This window comes from Amblyraja radiata, chromosome 3 (genome assembly GCF_010909765.2).
Source record: "Amblyraja radiata isolate CabotCenter1 chromosome 3, sAmbRad1.1.pri, whole genome shotgun sequence".
NCBI lineage: Eukaryota > Metazoa > Chordata > Chondrichthyes > Rajiformes > Rajidae > Amblyraja > Amblyraja radiata.
The window spans coordinates 114,906,060-114,921,570 of NC_045958.1; the positions used below are offsets into that span (position 1 = coordinate 114,906,060).

The 15,511-nt window shown below is 47.9% G+C and overlaps 1 protein-coding gene and 1 non-coding gene across 7 annotated transcripts in view; both read left to right on the forward strand.

Annotated features, from left to right (window-relative positions):
- The window catches only part of poc5 (POC5 centriolar protein), an 81,872-nt gene that overhangs the window by 21,493 nt on the left and 44,868 nt on the right, over positions 1–15,511 (forward strand). The window lies entirely within an intron of this gene.
- Positions 1,348–1,542, forward strand: LOC116971665. Its single transcript, XR_004411544.1, has one exon. It is a non-coding gene; the product is annotated as a U2 spliceosomal RNA (small nuclear RNA).

A 15,511-nucleotide genomic window follows, 5' to 3' on the forward strand; every position in this document is an offset into this window, starting at 1 on the left:
TGCACTTTAACCGCATGTGATTTTCTATTACAAATCTCAAATTGTGGAGTACAGAGGCAAATAAATAAATGATGGGTCTTTGTCCCAAACATTACGGATGGCATTGTAGGTAGGATCAAAAGTTTCAAAAGCCCAGCACAGACGCAGGTGTTGCACTGACATTGAACTGACATGCCATTGGCCTGTTCACGTGGACATGATGAACATTTTTATTATATTTAATGAACTGCACTTGTATTGCACTTGCTTGGAGGTCCTGAAAAACCCGTGACTCTTAAAATTTTGTTTACCAACGTTTTTTAAACAAAACAAATTCCAGAATCTGTTCATTAGTGCCTACTGTTCATTATAGCCATACCATGAGTAAATTGTTTAAATTATAAGATGGTTAATCTTGTATTCTGAAACTGAGCAGTCACTTCTATGCATTTGATTTGTAATCCACAAATGACTTTAGAAAATGTGATCAGATGAGGTTGAAAGGATTCTGCATCATTGTCTTTTTTTCATCCAGTTTTCTGAGAGACTTGTTCTTTCACAGGTGATCTGTCACCATATAAGCCTCTAGCTATTCTGTTCCACATTAATGCTCTAAGCATTTTGTTTATTTTTGCCTATTTGTAGTCTAATTTGGGAGGAAAAAACTGAATTCCAGTTAGTGAGGTGAGAATAACTGCTCTTGATGTAAAGGCAGCATTTGAGAGAGTGTGGAATCAAGGAGGTCTGAGGGTAAGAGTAAAATTGAGATTCTGACCAAGTCTAACTAAAACTCACAGGGCATTAGCGAATGCACACCAACGACTGAAGACAACTTGCAGAATGGAAGGTGGTTGTGGCTCACTTGGAGTCAGCATGCGTGGTAGCTCGAGGCAGAACTTCATTCCTTTTTTATGGGATCTGGAGTTCAGCTTTCCCTCTGAATAATTCAAAGGTTATAACCACTTGACTGTGTGCAGCTGTGCAATTTTCCCTGTAAACCTATATTGCCGGTGGAACAAGGCCTGTTGAGAATGGTGAAGCAAAAGGAATCTTGGGTTTAATAAATAGAGACATAGTCTACAAAAGCAGATAAATTATGATATGTTAATCATGTAGAAAGCACTGGTGAGGCTGTTGTATAATATTCAATGTACACCAGTATAATGGTGTACATTATACACTTATAATGTTCAATTTTGGTCTCCCAACATTAGGAGAAAGGGTTCCAAAAATGAGAGCCTTGACAATGTTGAGACTGCAACAACTGAAGTGGTTCTCCTTGGAGCAAAGGGGATAGGATTTGATAAAGATATGCAAGGTCAGAACTGTTTTGGATAGAATAAACAGGTAGTCTGTTCAGTTTAGCAGACTATTTGTAGCCTTTTGGCTAAGATCAAGTGTAGTATCTGTTCTTATCAGTCAGTAAAAGAGCTAAATAAAGAGCATCTGTTCTTGTTAGAACAGGGAAAGAGATCTGTTCTTATTAGAACAGTCCTGGCGGTCCTTTAAGGACAGGAGCTGCAGATTACGATTTAAAAAATCGTAGCAATGGCAGCTGCAATGGGAACCAGAGGACAGGGTATCCGCAATACCCTCAGGATTAGTGTCAAGGATCTCAGTGAGGGGATGCCCTTCAGTCGAGACACCTTTGTAAAGAAGGTATTGCTGGAGACCTGCAAGTTCGAGCCCAGGGATATCTACTGCCTCCAGGACTTCCCGGGTAACGGTTATTTTGACGTTACATTTGTGCTTCCGACAGGATGGCAAAAACTGCTAAAGGATTTCAAGGAGAAGGGGAATGAAGCTCCGCTGTCGTTGCTGAAGGTGCAGCCACTCTTCACCCTCCCAAACCAAAAGGAAAGGACGATCACGGTCCATATGTTTAACCCACATGTGCCCGTAGTGGATGTCCTCACCTTCCTTGCTCGCTACGTCGACGGAGCAGTGAACAGCGTGGACGTGAAGGATCTGCATGGGATTTGGACGAGCAAGCGGCAGGTCAAGGTAAAACTGAGGGTGGACAAGGAAGGAACTCTCCTCCACCCTCCATCAGTTTTCGCAATTGGAGGAAACCGAGGATATTTAATTTACGTGGGGCAGCCCAGAGTTTGCAGAAAATGTAATAAGCCTGGACATGTGATGGCCCAATGCAATGCAGTGGTCTGCAAAAACTGCAAAACGGAGGGCCACGAGACAAAGGACTGTCAAGCCAGCAAGAACTGTAACCTGTGTGGGGAGGGAGGCCACCTTTACAGGGCCTGCCCAAAAAGAGCATGCACATATGCACAGGCAACAAGAGGGGCGGCTTCCAGCACCCCCAGGGTAGGTGAGACACCCACTACCACTGCCAAGTCCCCAGCAGAAAGGGGAAACAGGGATGAGGACAGCCCAACCACCTCAGCCACCTCAACCACCTCGAGCCCCCAAGTGCCAGGAGAACTCCAGCACCAAGCCCAGGAGGGAGAGTCGATGGAGGAGGGGGGAGAGCAAATTTGGACTACTGTAAAATCCAAAAAACACCAGAAGGGTCAGCACACGGAGCAGAGGCCAGAAAGGGATGGCAAGCCCAAAAAAACCACCAAAAAACGGTCTCTCTCCCTGACAGAAGGGAGAAACCTCTCCTCGTCGGAGGATGAGGCGAACGGGAAACCCCACAAGAAGAAAATCGGGGCGGAAAGGAGAAGGTGCAGGACGATTGTACACCTGCACCAGGAGACCGAGAGCAGTGCAGCGGTCGAGGGGCTCCAGCCCCAGGACATCGGGAGCAGTGCAGCGATCGAGGGGCTCCGGCCCCAGGACAACGGGAGCAGTGCAGCGGTCGAGGGGCTCCGGCCCCAGGACAACGGGAGCAGTGCAGCGATCGAGGAGCTCCAGCCCCAGGGCATCGGGAGCAGTGCAGCGGTCGAGGGGCTCCAGCACCAGGGCATCGGGAGCAGTGCAGCGGTCGAGGGGCTCCAGCCCCAGGGCATCGGGAGCAGTGCAGTGGCCATTGGGCCCCAGCTCCGGGCAACCGGGAGCTTTGTAGCGGCCGATGGGCCCCAGCTCCGGGCAACCGGGAGTATCGTAGAGGCCGATGGGCCCCAGCTCCGGGCAACCGGGAGCAGTGCAGCGGCCATTGGGCCTCAGCTCCGAGTTTCCAGGAGCAGTAAGCCTGTCACTGAGCCCCAGCCACGAGAGACGGGGGAAGCGGCGCACCCAGAAGGGGGTAAAACGAGCAGCCCCCCCCCAACGACACCTCGGGTTACCACAGGGGAAACCCAACCCGTTGAGGAGGCCGGGTATCTGAGCCCAGGAAAGGTGAGGCAATTCACCGAAGCGGTGGGCATGAGGGAGCAGGAAAACGGACTCTAAAGGACAATGGAGCTCAAACTAGCATCCTTAAACGTGCGCAGTGTGAAGAGCACTGCGCGATGTGTTAATGCCTTGCAGTACCTGGCCAAGGTCAAGGCAGATGTGACTTTTCTACAGGAGTGCGGGTTGCCACACCTCCGCTGTTATCGGAGGTGGTCGCGATGGTGGCCCCACGGACTGTCTGTGTGGTCGGGGGGCAATGATTGTCGTGCTTCTGGCCTGGGGATCTTGCTGCGGGGAGGGAACTTCGCCATCACTGAGGTCAGGGAGGTGGTTGCGGGGCGTCTCCTCGTGGTGGATGTAATGTACCGTGGTTCTCCGCTCCGGCTGATTAATGTGTATGCCCCACCCGTGCGGAGCGAGCGGCAGGCCGTTCTCCAGCAGCTCCCAGTGCTGTTGGCCACGTCCCGGCAGCTCGTTCTGGCCGGTGACTTCAACTGCATCATTGATGCGGCTGGACGATCCGGCAGTGCCGACAACAGACTGGACAGCACGTCCAAGTTCCTGATGGAAACGGTAAAAGACGCAAGGCTGCACGACGCCTTCAGCGACCCTGCAGGCGGGCCCCAGCCGCGGTTCACCTGGTCGAGATCGGACGGTTTGGCCCGATCCCGGATAGACTTCGTCTTCACCACGAAGGCCATCACGGTGAGACACACCGACCTCACGCCGGTGTTCTTCTCTGACCACTGCCTCCTTCAGGCTTCCTGTCACCTACAGGAGGACCGGAAGGCAGGCAGAGGGACGTGGAAGTTAAATGTGAAGCTGTTGACCCCAGAGAACGTTGAGGAGCTAAAGAGGGACTACGCACGTTGGAGAACGGTGAGGCCCCTCTTTGACTCCCCGACACTCTGGTGGGAAGCAACCAAGGAGAACATTAAGAGGTTCTTCATAGCCAAAGGGGTTCAGAGAGCAAGACAGAGTCAGAGGGAATTGTGCCAACTCCAGACAGAATTGCAACAACTGCTCCTTCTGCAGTCGAGGGGGGTGGATGTGAGGGAGGAACTTAGAGAGGTGAAGGACCGGCAAGCTCGGCTCTTTACCTCTGAATCCTCCAAGATCATCTTCCGATCCAGGGTCCGCCATGTGGAGCAGGATGAGACGTGCTCACGTTTCTTCTTCCATAAGGTTCACAGGGGGAGCTCTGTGATCAACAGCCTTAGGGAGGAGGACGGCTCGGTAGCATCCTCGCAGACAGACATGATGAGGGTCTGCAAATCCTTTTACTCGGAATTGTATGACCAAAAGGCCACAGACAGCACCGCCTCCCAGAACTTCCTGTCCTCTATCACGGAGGTCTTGGAGGACAGCAAGCAGGAGAGTCTGGACCAACCACTGACCCTAGAGGAGCTGACTGGCTCCATCCGCTCCTTTGACTCGAGTAAAACTCCCGGAAGCGATGGCTTACCGGCCGAGTTGTATTCGGCTCTGTGGGACTGGGTGGGCCCGGACCTGCTGGAAGTGTACAACGACATGCTTCTAGCCGGCAGCATGTCAGACTCCATGAGGAAGGGCAGCATCACCCTAATCTACAAGCAGAAGGGGGAGATGAAAGATATAAAGAATTGGAGACCCATAACATTGTTGAATGTAGACTACAAGATCCTGTCTAAGGCCATCGCCAACCGGGTCAAGTCTGCTCTGGGACGGGTGATCCACCCGGACCAAACCTGTGCTGTACCTGGCAGGAAAATCTCAGACAGCCTAGCGCTGCTGAGAGATACCATCGCCTACGTGCAGGACAGACGGGTGGATGCCTGCCTAGTCAGCTTGGACCAGGAGAAGGCCTTCGACAGGATATCGCACACGTACATGAGGGACGTGCTCTCCAAAATGGGTTTTGGGGAGGGAATCCGAAATTGGATCAAACTGCTCTACACCGACATCCGTAGTGCAGTCCAAATCAATGGGTGGGAATCAGACAGTTTCCCTGTAAGGTCTGGAGTCAGGCAGGGTTGCCCTCTCTCTCCTGTCTTGTTTGTCTGCTGTATTGAACCTTTTGCCGAGTCCATCAGGAAGGATGCGAGCATAAGAGGAGTGACATTGCCAGGCAGTGGGGGCATTCAGGTCAAGACCTCCCTGTACATGGACGATGTCGCCGTCTTCTGCTCGGATCCAAGGTCGGTCCGCAGATTGATCAGCATCTGTGACCAGTTTGAGTCGGCCACGGGAGCCAGGGTGAACCGCAGGAAGAGCGAGGCCATGCTCTTTGGCAACTGGCCCGACCGATCTTCCATCCCCTTCACCATCAAGCCTGACTTCTTGAAGGTGCTGGGGATCTGGTTCGGGGGGGCTGAGTCGAGTAACAAAAATTGGCTGGAGCGGATAGCCAAGGTGGGGAGGAAGCTGGAGCTGTGGAAGCAACGCTCCCTCTCCATAACCGGGAAAAATTTGGTCATCAGGTGTGAGGTGCTCTCGGGTCTGCTGTACTTGGCACAAGTGTGGCCTGTCCCTCCCTCCTACGCCACGGGGATCACCCGGGCCGTCTTCCAGTTCATCTGGGGGTCGAGGATGGACCGGGTACGACGGGTCACCATGTACAAGTCGGCAGACAACGGGGGTAAAAGCGTGCCCAACGTCGCCCTCATCCTGATGGCCACCTTTGTGTGTGGCTGCATCAGGCGGAGTGTAGAGCCAAGGCACGTGGGCACTAAGTGCCACTACCTGCTGAGGTTCTACCTGTCCCCGGTGTTGCGAAGGATGGGCCTGGCGCAGATGCCACGCAATGTACCAGTCAGCTGGACATTGCCGCCCCATCTGACGTCTGTTGACAGGTTCTTCCGGACCAACACCTTTGACCACAAGTCCATCGGGCAGTGGTCAGCACGTAATGTCCTGCAGGCACTGCAGGGAAAGGACTCGATGGATCCGGTGGCGTGGTTCCCAGAGCAGACTGCCCAGCTTGTCTGGCAAAATGCCTCATCGCCAGAACTGACCAACAAGCACCAAGACCTGGCTTGGCTGGCGGTGAGGGGAGCCCTCTCAGTTAGATCCTTCCTGCACCGTCGGAACCTCACTACCAGCGCACGCTGCCCCCGGGACGGTTGCTATGGAGAGGAGACGGTTGCCCACCTCTTTGCAGAGTGTGGATTTGCAAAACGAGTCTGGAGAGGTATGAAAGGGTCCCTGGAACGATTTATCCCGAACAGCTCCGTCACAGAAGACTCTGTGATTTACGGACTGTTCCCAGGGACACATTCAGAGACTGACATCGAGTGCTGCTGGAGGGTCATCAACTCGGTGAAAGACGCTCTTTGGTCTGCCCGAGCGTTGCTCACCACCCAGCAGAGCGAGATGTCCGTCGGGGAATGTTGCCGACTGGCCCACTGCAGACTGCAGGAGTACGTGCTAAGGGACTCGCTGAAGCTTGGTGCAGCCAACGCCAAGGCTCGGTGGGGGAGGGCCACAGTCTAGGGTCCTTCCGCTGCTGGACATGGGGGGCACAGTATGGTGGAGACGCCCCTCAAATTAAATTAAGGGAAGGTATCCCACACCAGGGGGCCACATGAGTGGCACAGGTGGGGGACATCTTTTGTGGAACTTGAAATGTCAGATGGAAATTTTCGCACTGTGTACACATTGTATATATTTATTACTTGAACAGGGGCCACAGAGTGGCACTGGTGGGGGACTGTTTGGTGAAATTTGACAAATGTAAAAAATTGTACTGGAAAAAGTTTGTATAGTCTCCGAAAATGTCGGATGAATTTTGTTGGAATGGTTCAGAAATTGTATATATTTTCCAATTGAATAAAGTATATTTTGAAATAAAAAAAAAATTTGTAGACTGGAAGACAAAGACCTTTGGGTCAAAGAACAAGGGGATGTGATGGAGTTCACTGTTTACTGTCTTGGAAATCAATTTGTATGAGAGGGAATAATTTGTTGGACTATGGGAAAAGAGTGGAGCAATGGAGTAATAGGTTTGGTCTGACAAGAATCTGCATTGGCTTAATGAGCTCAATTGCTGCCTTTTGCTGTAAACATTCTGATAAGTGCTTCTAGATTTATTTTGAGTATAATTAAGATGGCAATCTGACTAGTCCTACAATTTACAAACAATGTTTCTGTTTTTACACTTTCACACATGATTCCTTTGTTCTCTCCACATACTAGTTTTAAGTTCTGATGAAGAGTTCTTAACTTGAAGTGACAACAATTTTCCTTACCACTGATGCATCTTGATGTATTTGAGTGCCTCTAGCAATATCTGTGTTTGTTTTTTGTCGTGTATTTCCAGCACTTTGTTTCTATTTCAGATGTCCAGAATCTATAGTACTTGGCTTTTGATTGTGTTTCTAGAGCTTTGGTTAAGGAAGGAATGGTGATTATGGGTACTGACAGCACATGTTCTTGAATTGTACCAAGCATGTTTTAATAATTGGAATGAAAAGGTTGATTGAATGGGCACTAATTCTTGCATTGCTCCATGATTGTAAACTTGAGGAACCGTAAATTGTATTTGCAGCCTTTTCTAATCAGTGATTCTTTAAGTGGTCACAGTTATCTTTACAGATCCTGTGGTGCCATTCATTCGCAGTTAGCAAGGTCATTCTACGAGCAGAGAGCTTGTAGATGCACACTGTGAAAATCAGCATGGTCCCTGTAATGTGTGACTGGCAAGATCAGGCGGTGTTCTGGTAGTCTGAATATTTGTGCTCCTATCTCGTAGTCGTACAGTGCAGAAATAGACCCTCCAGCCCACTCGGTCATTGCTGCCCATCCACTACCCATTTACACTAATCCTACTTTCTTCTTGCATCTCCATCAACTCTGATTGCACTACTCGCCTACACACTTTGGTCAAATCAAAATGATCAATTAATTTATCAACCAGCACGAGATGTGCAAGGAAATTGGATGCAGCCCACACAGAAAACACACAAACTGAACAGATGTCACCAGAACTCTGCATTCCTAGATGGTTGGAGCCATGAGGCAGCAGCTCTATAAGCTGTGACACTGTCACCCCAAGTACTTTGCAAAAGGGTATATGCGCTAGTCACACAGCATAGTAACAGGCCCAACTTGCACACTTTGACCAAGATGTCTCATCTACACTAGTCCCACCTACCTGCGATTGGCCCATATGCCTTCTAAACGTTTCCTTTCCATATATCTGTCCAAAAGTCTTAAAAGTAGTTTTTGCCCTGCCCTCAAACACATCCTTTGACGGCTTGTTCTATATACCTACTGTACTCTATGTGAAAAAGTTTCCCCTCTGGTTCCTATTAAATCTTTCCCCCTCTCAAATCAATGCTCTCTGTTTCTCTCTGAAAGCAACTGTATTCACCCTATCTATTCCCTCATGATTTTATATATCCCCATAAAATCACCCTTTAGACTCCTTTGCTCCAAGGAATAAAGGCATCCTCATCACAAGCCACATGGGCACTATCTTTCATCAACATCTTGTTGATGATGTATCCTTGCCAATTTGATAATCTAGATTATTATCAATTGGACACTCGTTACTAGTCTCAGCTGTTCCATCCAAAAGAGCCAAATTGATTTCCACATTTCCTGTCAACTAATCCCCTCTACTCATCAAGAGATTACTTCCAATCCCATGCACTATCACTTTGTTTTAACATTTGTGTGATACCTTATGGAAGACCTTCTGAAAATCTGAATAAATTTCATGCAAGTGTACCCTGTTTTCTACCATGCTAGTTATCTCAAACTCCTACCTGATCTACCTTTCATAAATCCATATTGACGCTGTTGGCACTTTCTAAACAATAGATTATAGCAATTTTCCTACTGCTGGTGGTGTCAGGCCAGCTGGTCAGTGGCTCCTTGTCTTGAGAAGATGGGAGAAGAGCAGTAGTAAATCACTCGGATTTTTGAGCCTGCCCTACATTTAACACTTTCATGACTGTTCTCCTGCCGGCTTCTTCCCCTTTTCTGTGCCAGTTCCCCTCAATTCTATGATCTTTCAATAATTTATTTATTGCCTTTTTAAATATCTTCAATGATTTGGCCTCCGCAACCCTCGCAGATAGAGAATTCCAGAAAGTCACTACCCTTCGTGAATTCAATGTATCTCAATTGTAAGTCAAAGTAGCCTTTATTGTCATTCAGACCTTGCGGTCTGAACGAAATTTTGTTGCCTTGCAGTCTTACATATAGTAAAAATGACAAAAACACACAATAAACACAAATTAACATCCACCACAGTGAGTTCACCAGGCACCTCCTCACTGTGATGGAAGGCAAAAGTCTTAAGTCTTTGTCTCTTCCCTTCTTATTCTCCCTCTGCGCCGAGGCGATCCAGGCTTCAGATGTTGTGACCCCGCCGGGTGATGGTAAGTAATGTCAGTCCCGCGGCTGAATCCAAGCTCCGCGAACGGGGCGGTTCAACAACGCGGCCCGGGGTGGTCGAAGCTGCGGCCCTCCAGTCCAGCGGACGCAGCTGTTGTTGCGGGAGCTCCGGAGAACAGGTCACCAACCTAAATGACTGTAACCAAATCTGGTAATAATGTTTCCTTGTTCAAGATTCTCCTGCTATAGTGAAAACATCGCATCATCTATCCTATTATTCCTTCTTGTGTTTCAATAAGTTCACTCATTCTTCTAAACTGCAAAGAATGAAGATCTAATTGCCTTAGCCAGTCACGTCATCTGGACAGGATATCCTAATACCAGCATATCCTATAAGGAGACTAAACCTGTGGACAGTATTCGAGGTGTGCCTCAACAATAATTGTAACAACACTTCCCTATTTCTAAACTGACTGTTTTACAATAAAGGCCAATGTATAATTTTCATTCATAGCCACATGCCTGTCTTTTTGTGATTTTTACACAACAATGCCCCTGTGTTCATCTCATCTTTAAGTGGGATTAGATTTTTTTTGTTCTCCTCCAGATCTGAGTTTTTATATACCTTTAATGAAGCCTAATGCAAAATATTTGTTTAATTACTCTACCATTTTTTGTAAGTTGTAAATATCCACATTAACTTTGGCTTATTTCACTTTTGTATATTTGTAATTTAAAAAAACTATTGTGTTCTTGTTAGATTACTTGAATAATTGAGGGGACATATATCTTTTATTGCTAAAACCAAACATGGTGGAGTTCATAAATGATAGGAGCATAATTAGGCCATTTGGCCCATCATGTCTACACCATTCAATCATGGCTGATCTATTTCTTCCTTCTAACCCTGTTCCCTGCCTTCTCCCCATAAGCTCTGACACCCGTACTAATCAAGAATCTACCTATCTCTGCCTTACATCCACTTACTTTGCCTTCTGTGGCAAAGAATTCTGCAGATTTGCCACCCTCTAAAGAAATTCCTCCTCATCTCGTTCTTTAAAGAAGGTCCTTTAATTCTGAGGTTATGACCTCTAGTCCTAGACTCTCCGACTAGTGGAAACATCCTCTCCACATCCACTCTATCCAAGCCTTTCACTATTCTGTATGTTTCAATGAGGTCCCCTCATTCTTCTAAACACCAGCGAATACTGGCCCAGTGCCGTCAAACGCTCATCATATGTTAACCTGCTCATTCTTGGGATATTTCTGTAAATTTCCTCTGGACCCTCTCCAGAGCTAGTACATTCTTTCTCAGACATGGTGCCCAAAATTGCTCACAATATTCCAAATGTGGCCTGACAGCACCTTATAGAGCCATGGCATTACATCCCTATTTTTGTATACAAGCTCTCTTGAAAATAAATGCTCGCATTGTGTTTGCTTTCTTTACTACCGATTTGACTTGACGATTAACCTTTTGGGAATCCTGCACCAGCACACCCAAGTCCCTTCGCACCTCCGATTACTGGATTCTAATAATAAGATAAGATAAGATAGCCTTTTATTGTCATCCAGACCGAAGTCTGAACGAAATTGAAGCAGTCATACATACAATACAATACAATAAAAAAACAACAATAAACACATATTAACATCCAACATTCCGCAATTCTCTCCCCATTTAGAAAATAATCTACGCTTTTAATCCTACTACCAAAATGCATGACTCCACACTTTGCTGCACTATATTCCATCTGCCACTTCTCTGCCCACTCTCCCAACCTATCCAGGTCCTTCTGCAAATTCCCTGCTTTATCTACACTACCTGCCCTTCCACCTATTTTCGTATCATCCGCAAACTTGGCCACAAAGCCTTCAATCGCTTTATCCAAATCGTTAATATACAGCATGAAGAACAGTGGACCCAGCTCTGAGCCCTGTGGAACTCCAGTAGTCACTGGCAGTCAACCAGAAAAAGCCCCCTTTATTGCTAACTCTTTGCCTTCTGCCATGCAGGCGGCCTGCATGTATCTGCACTATGATACCATGGGCTCTCATCTTCCTTAACAGCCTCCCGTCTGGCACCTTATCAAAGGCTTTCTGAAAATCTAGGTAAACAACATCTGCTGACATCTGCTGACTCTCCTTTGTCTGTCCTACTATTTACTTCAAAGAATTCCAGCAAATTTGTCAGGCAAGACCTCTCCTTCACACAGACATGCTGACTTCCGCCTATTTTATCGTGACTTGAAACATGCGAGTTATCAGCCAATTATTTTCTTTCCATGTGAATTTTGGGAAAATACAGCTTAAATACATAAGGAAAGGATCATTTCAATTAAGGTGCTAGTATAGAAATCTCAATTTATGGAAGTGCAGGCCTGCCCATGTAGTGATGTTAACGTGAATAAGATGGCTTAAGGCCAGTTGTTGTCTCAAGTCATCTGATACTTTAGCTACAGAAGCAAGAAAACATGAGCATGTTAAAACCTAAAGCAATTGTTTTTTTGTTTTTTTTAAGCATTAATGTTCTGGAGAAAATGATTAACAGCATTTATCATTCTACGTTTTTGCATTACTCATCATTAAAGATATTTAAAAAAAAACTCTGATATGGAAGAGAACAAAAAAGTTGAGCAAATGAGAAGCATGAATAAATTAGAAAATATTCCAGAGAATTAACCTGGAAATTTGTTCGCCATCTTTTCATTGTTGTCTCTTTCCTCCACTGGTACAGCAAGGACTAAATCCATATTCCTGCTTTGGTTACATTTTGATAAGCTTTAACTGTCCTAATTTGAGGAAGGATATCCTTGTGATTGAGGCAGTGCAGCGTAGGTTCACGAGATTGACCCCTGGGATGGCGGGACTGTCATATGAGGTAAGGTTGAAAAGACTAGGCTTGTATTCACTGGAGTTTAGAAGAATGAGGGGGGATCTTATAGAAACATATTAAATTATAAAAGGACTGGACAAGCTAGATGCAGAAAAAATGTTCCCAATGTTGGGCGAGTCCAGAACCAGGGACCACAGTCTTAGAATAAAGGGAAGGGCATTTAAGACTGAGGTGAGAAAAACCTTTTTCACCCAAAGAGTTGTGAATTTGTGGAATTCCCTGCCACAGAGGGTAGTGAAGGCTAAATCACTGGATGGATTTAAGAGAGAGTTAGATAGAGCTCTAGGGGCTAGTGGAATCGAGGGATATGGGGAGAAGGCAGGCACGGGTTATTGATTGGGGACGATCAGCCATGATCACAATGAATGGCGGTGCTGGTTCGAAGGGCCGAATGGCCTCCTCCTGCACCTATTTTTTATGTTTCTATGTTTGGAGTTAATTGAAATGCAGCAAAATTTCTGTCTAGCTTTAAGATCAGTATATTAATAATAATAATAATAATATCTTTTATTGTCATTGCACATTAGTGCAACGAGATTTAGTATGCAGCTTCCAACCGATGTAAAAGAAAAGTAAAATAAATAAATAAGCTGTGTGACGTGACCATCCGAGGGAGACAGTCCAGGGGGGGTGGGGGGCGGGGGGCACTCAGCAGGGCCGGTTCAGAGCCGCTATAGCTCTGGGAATAAAGCTGTTTCTGAGTCTGGAGGTTCGGGCGTAGAAGGCCTTGTAACGTCTGCCGGATGGAAGTAGTTCGAACAGTCCATTACAAGGGTGTGAGGAGTCTTTATGGATGCTGACGGCCTTCCTGAGGCACCGTGTGTGGTAGATGCCCTTCAAGGCTGGTAGCTGTGTCCCAATAATCCTCTGCGCTCTGTGGACGACGCGCTGAAGAGCTGTCCTCTCCGCCTCTGTGCAGCTGAGATACCACACAGAGATGCCATACGTTAATATGCTCTCTGTGGTGCAGCGGTAGAACGTTGTCAGCAGCTGTTGGGGCAGACCAGTCTTTTTTAATGACCTTAGGAAGAACAGTCGTTGCTGTGCCTTCTTGACCAGCGCAGCGGTGTTGGTGGACCATGTGAGGTCCTCTGAAATGTGAGTGCCCAGAAACTTAAAGCTGGACACTCTCTCCACACTTTCCCCGTAAATGGAGATTGGGGCGTATTCTCCATTATGGGACCTCCTGAAGTCAATAATCAGCTCCTTGGTCTTAGAGGTGTTTAGTGACAAGTTGTTACGTGCGCACCAGTCCGCCAGGTTCTGCACCTCCGCTCTGTATTTTGTTTCATCACCGTTGGTGATCAGCCCAATCACTGTTGTGTCGTCTGCAAACTTCACGATGGTGTTGGTGTCGATGGCAGGAACACAGTTGTGAGTGAAGAGGGAGTAGAGCATGGGGCTTAGTACACAGCCCTGTGGTGTGCTGCTGCTCAGGGTGATGTGGAGGACAGGTGCGGGGCCCAGTCTTACTGCCTGCGGTCGCTCCGTCAGAAAGTTCAGGATCCAATCGCATATCGGCGAGCTGAGGCCTAGCTGGTGGAGTTTGGTGGTGAGCTCGGTGGGGATGACCGTATTGAATGCAGAGCTATAGTCAATGAAGAGCATCCTCACGTACGTGCCCTGTCTGTCCAGGTGAGTCAGGACAGTGTGAAGAGCCAGAGAGATGGCATCCTCTGTTGATCTATTTGCCCTGTATGCAAATTGACGAGAGTCCAGTGAGGCAGGGATGCTGGATTTGATGTGGGAGAGGACCAGCCTTTCGAAGCACTTCATTGGGATTGGAGTTAGGAGAAGATTCTCATGAATACCTCCGCCAGCTGTACAGCACAGTCCTTTGGTACCCTTCCCTGGACTCCATCCGGGCCTGCAGCCTTGCGTGGATTGATCCTACGCAGAGCGCACTGTACCTCCTGAGTGCTCAGTGTTAAGGCCTGTCCCTCCGCCATGGCCGGGGTTATTCCACTACTGGTGGTGTTGCCAGTTTCGAAGCGGGCAAAGAAGGTGTTTAGTTCGTTGGCCAGTGTGATATCACCGTGGGGGCAGGCGGGGCTGCTCTTGTAGTCAGTGATGTCCCTGACACCCTGCCACATGCTTCTGGTGTCCGCGATATTGAAGTGGTCTTCCACCCTTTGCCTGTGGATGTCTTTGGCCTTTTTTATGCCTTTGTTCAGGTTCGACCTGGCCGCACTGTAGGCAGAAGTGTCCCTGGATTTAAAGGCATTGTTGCGTGCCCTTAGCAGATCCTGAACCTCCTTGTTCATCCAGGGTTTCCGGTTTGGGAACATCTTTATTTGCTTGTCCACTGTGACAGTCTCCACACAGCAGTTGATGTAGGAGAGCACAGTGGATGTGTACTCCTCCAAGTCTACCTCTGTACCACTGGTTGGCTGTTGTGCAAACAGGTCCCAGTCGGTGCGATCAAAGTAGTCCTGGAGTTGTACGGTGGCGTCCTCGGGCCATATTTTGACCGTCCTTATTGCAGGTTTGGTCTTGCGGATGAGGGGTTTGTATGCAGGCAGTAGAAACAGTGAGAGGTGATCGGGGAGAGCTCTGTAGGCGTCCTTGATGTTGGTGTACACTTTATTGTATTGTATTCAAATTTATTGTCATTGTCTCAATTAGAGACAACGAAATGAATTTTCCTTACAGGCAGTATCATAAAAATAAATAAATAATAAAACATATTAAAAATAAAATTGAATTTAAAAAAAGAAAAGCACAAACACAGAAAGTCCACGACACAACATAACACAGTGGCACCAAGGTGAGGAAGGCACCATAGTCCAGCCAGCCTCCCCTCCGATCTTCCCAGTTGTTCACTCGTGGTCGGGGCCTTCCCAGCACCCGCAGTCGCCGCCCCGGGTGGCCCGATGCTCAGACCCTCACGCCGGGCTGGTGGAACGCCGACGGCGATCCCCGACGGTGAACATCCTCCTCCTCAGCGGCCCGGACCTCCTGATCAGCCGCCTCCCGCAGCCGGAGTCCGCAGCTCCCGAGTCCGCAGGCCGAGCCGGGCGG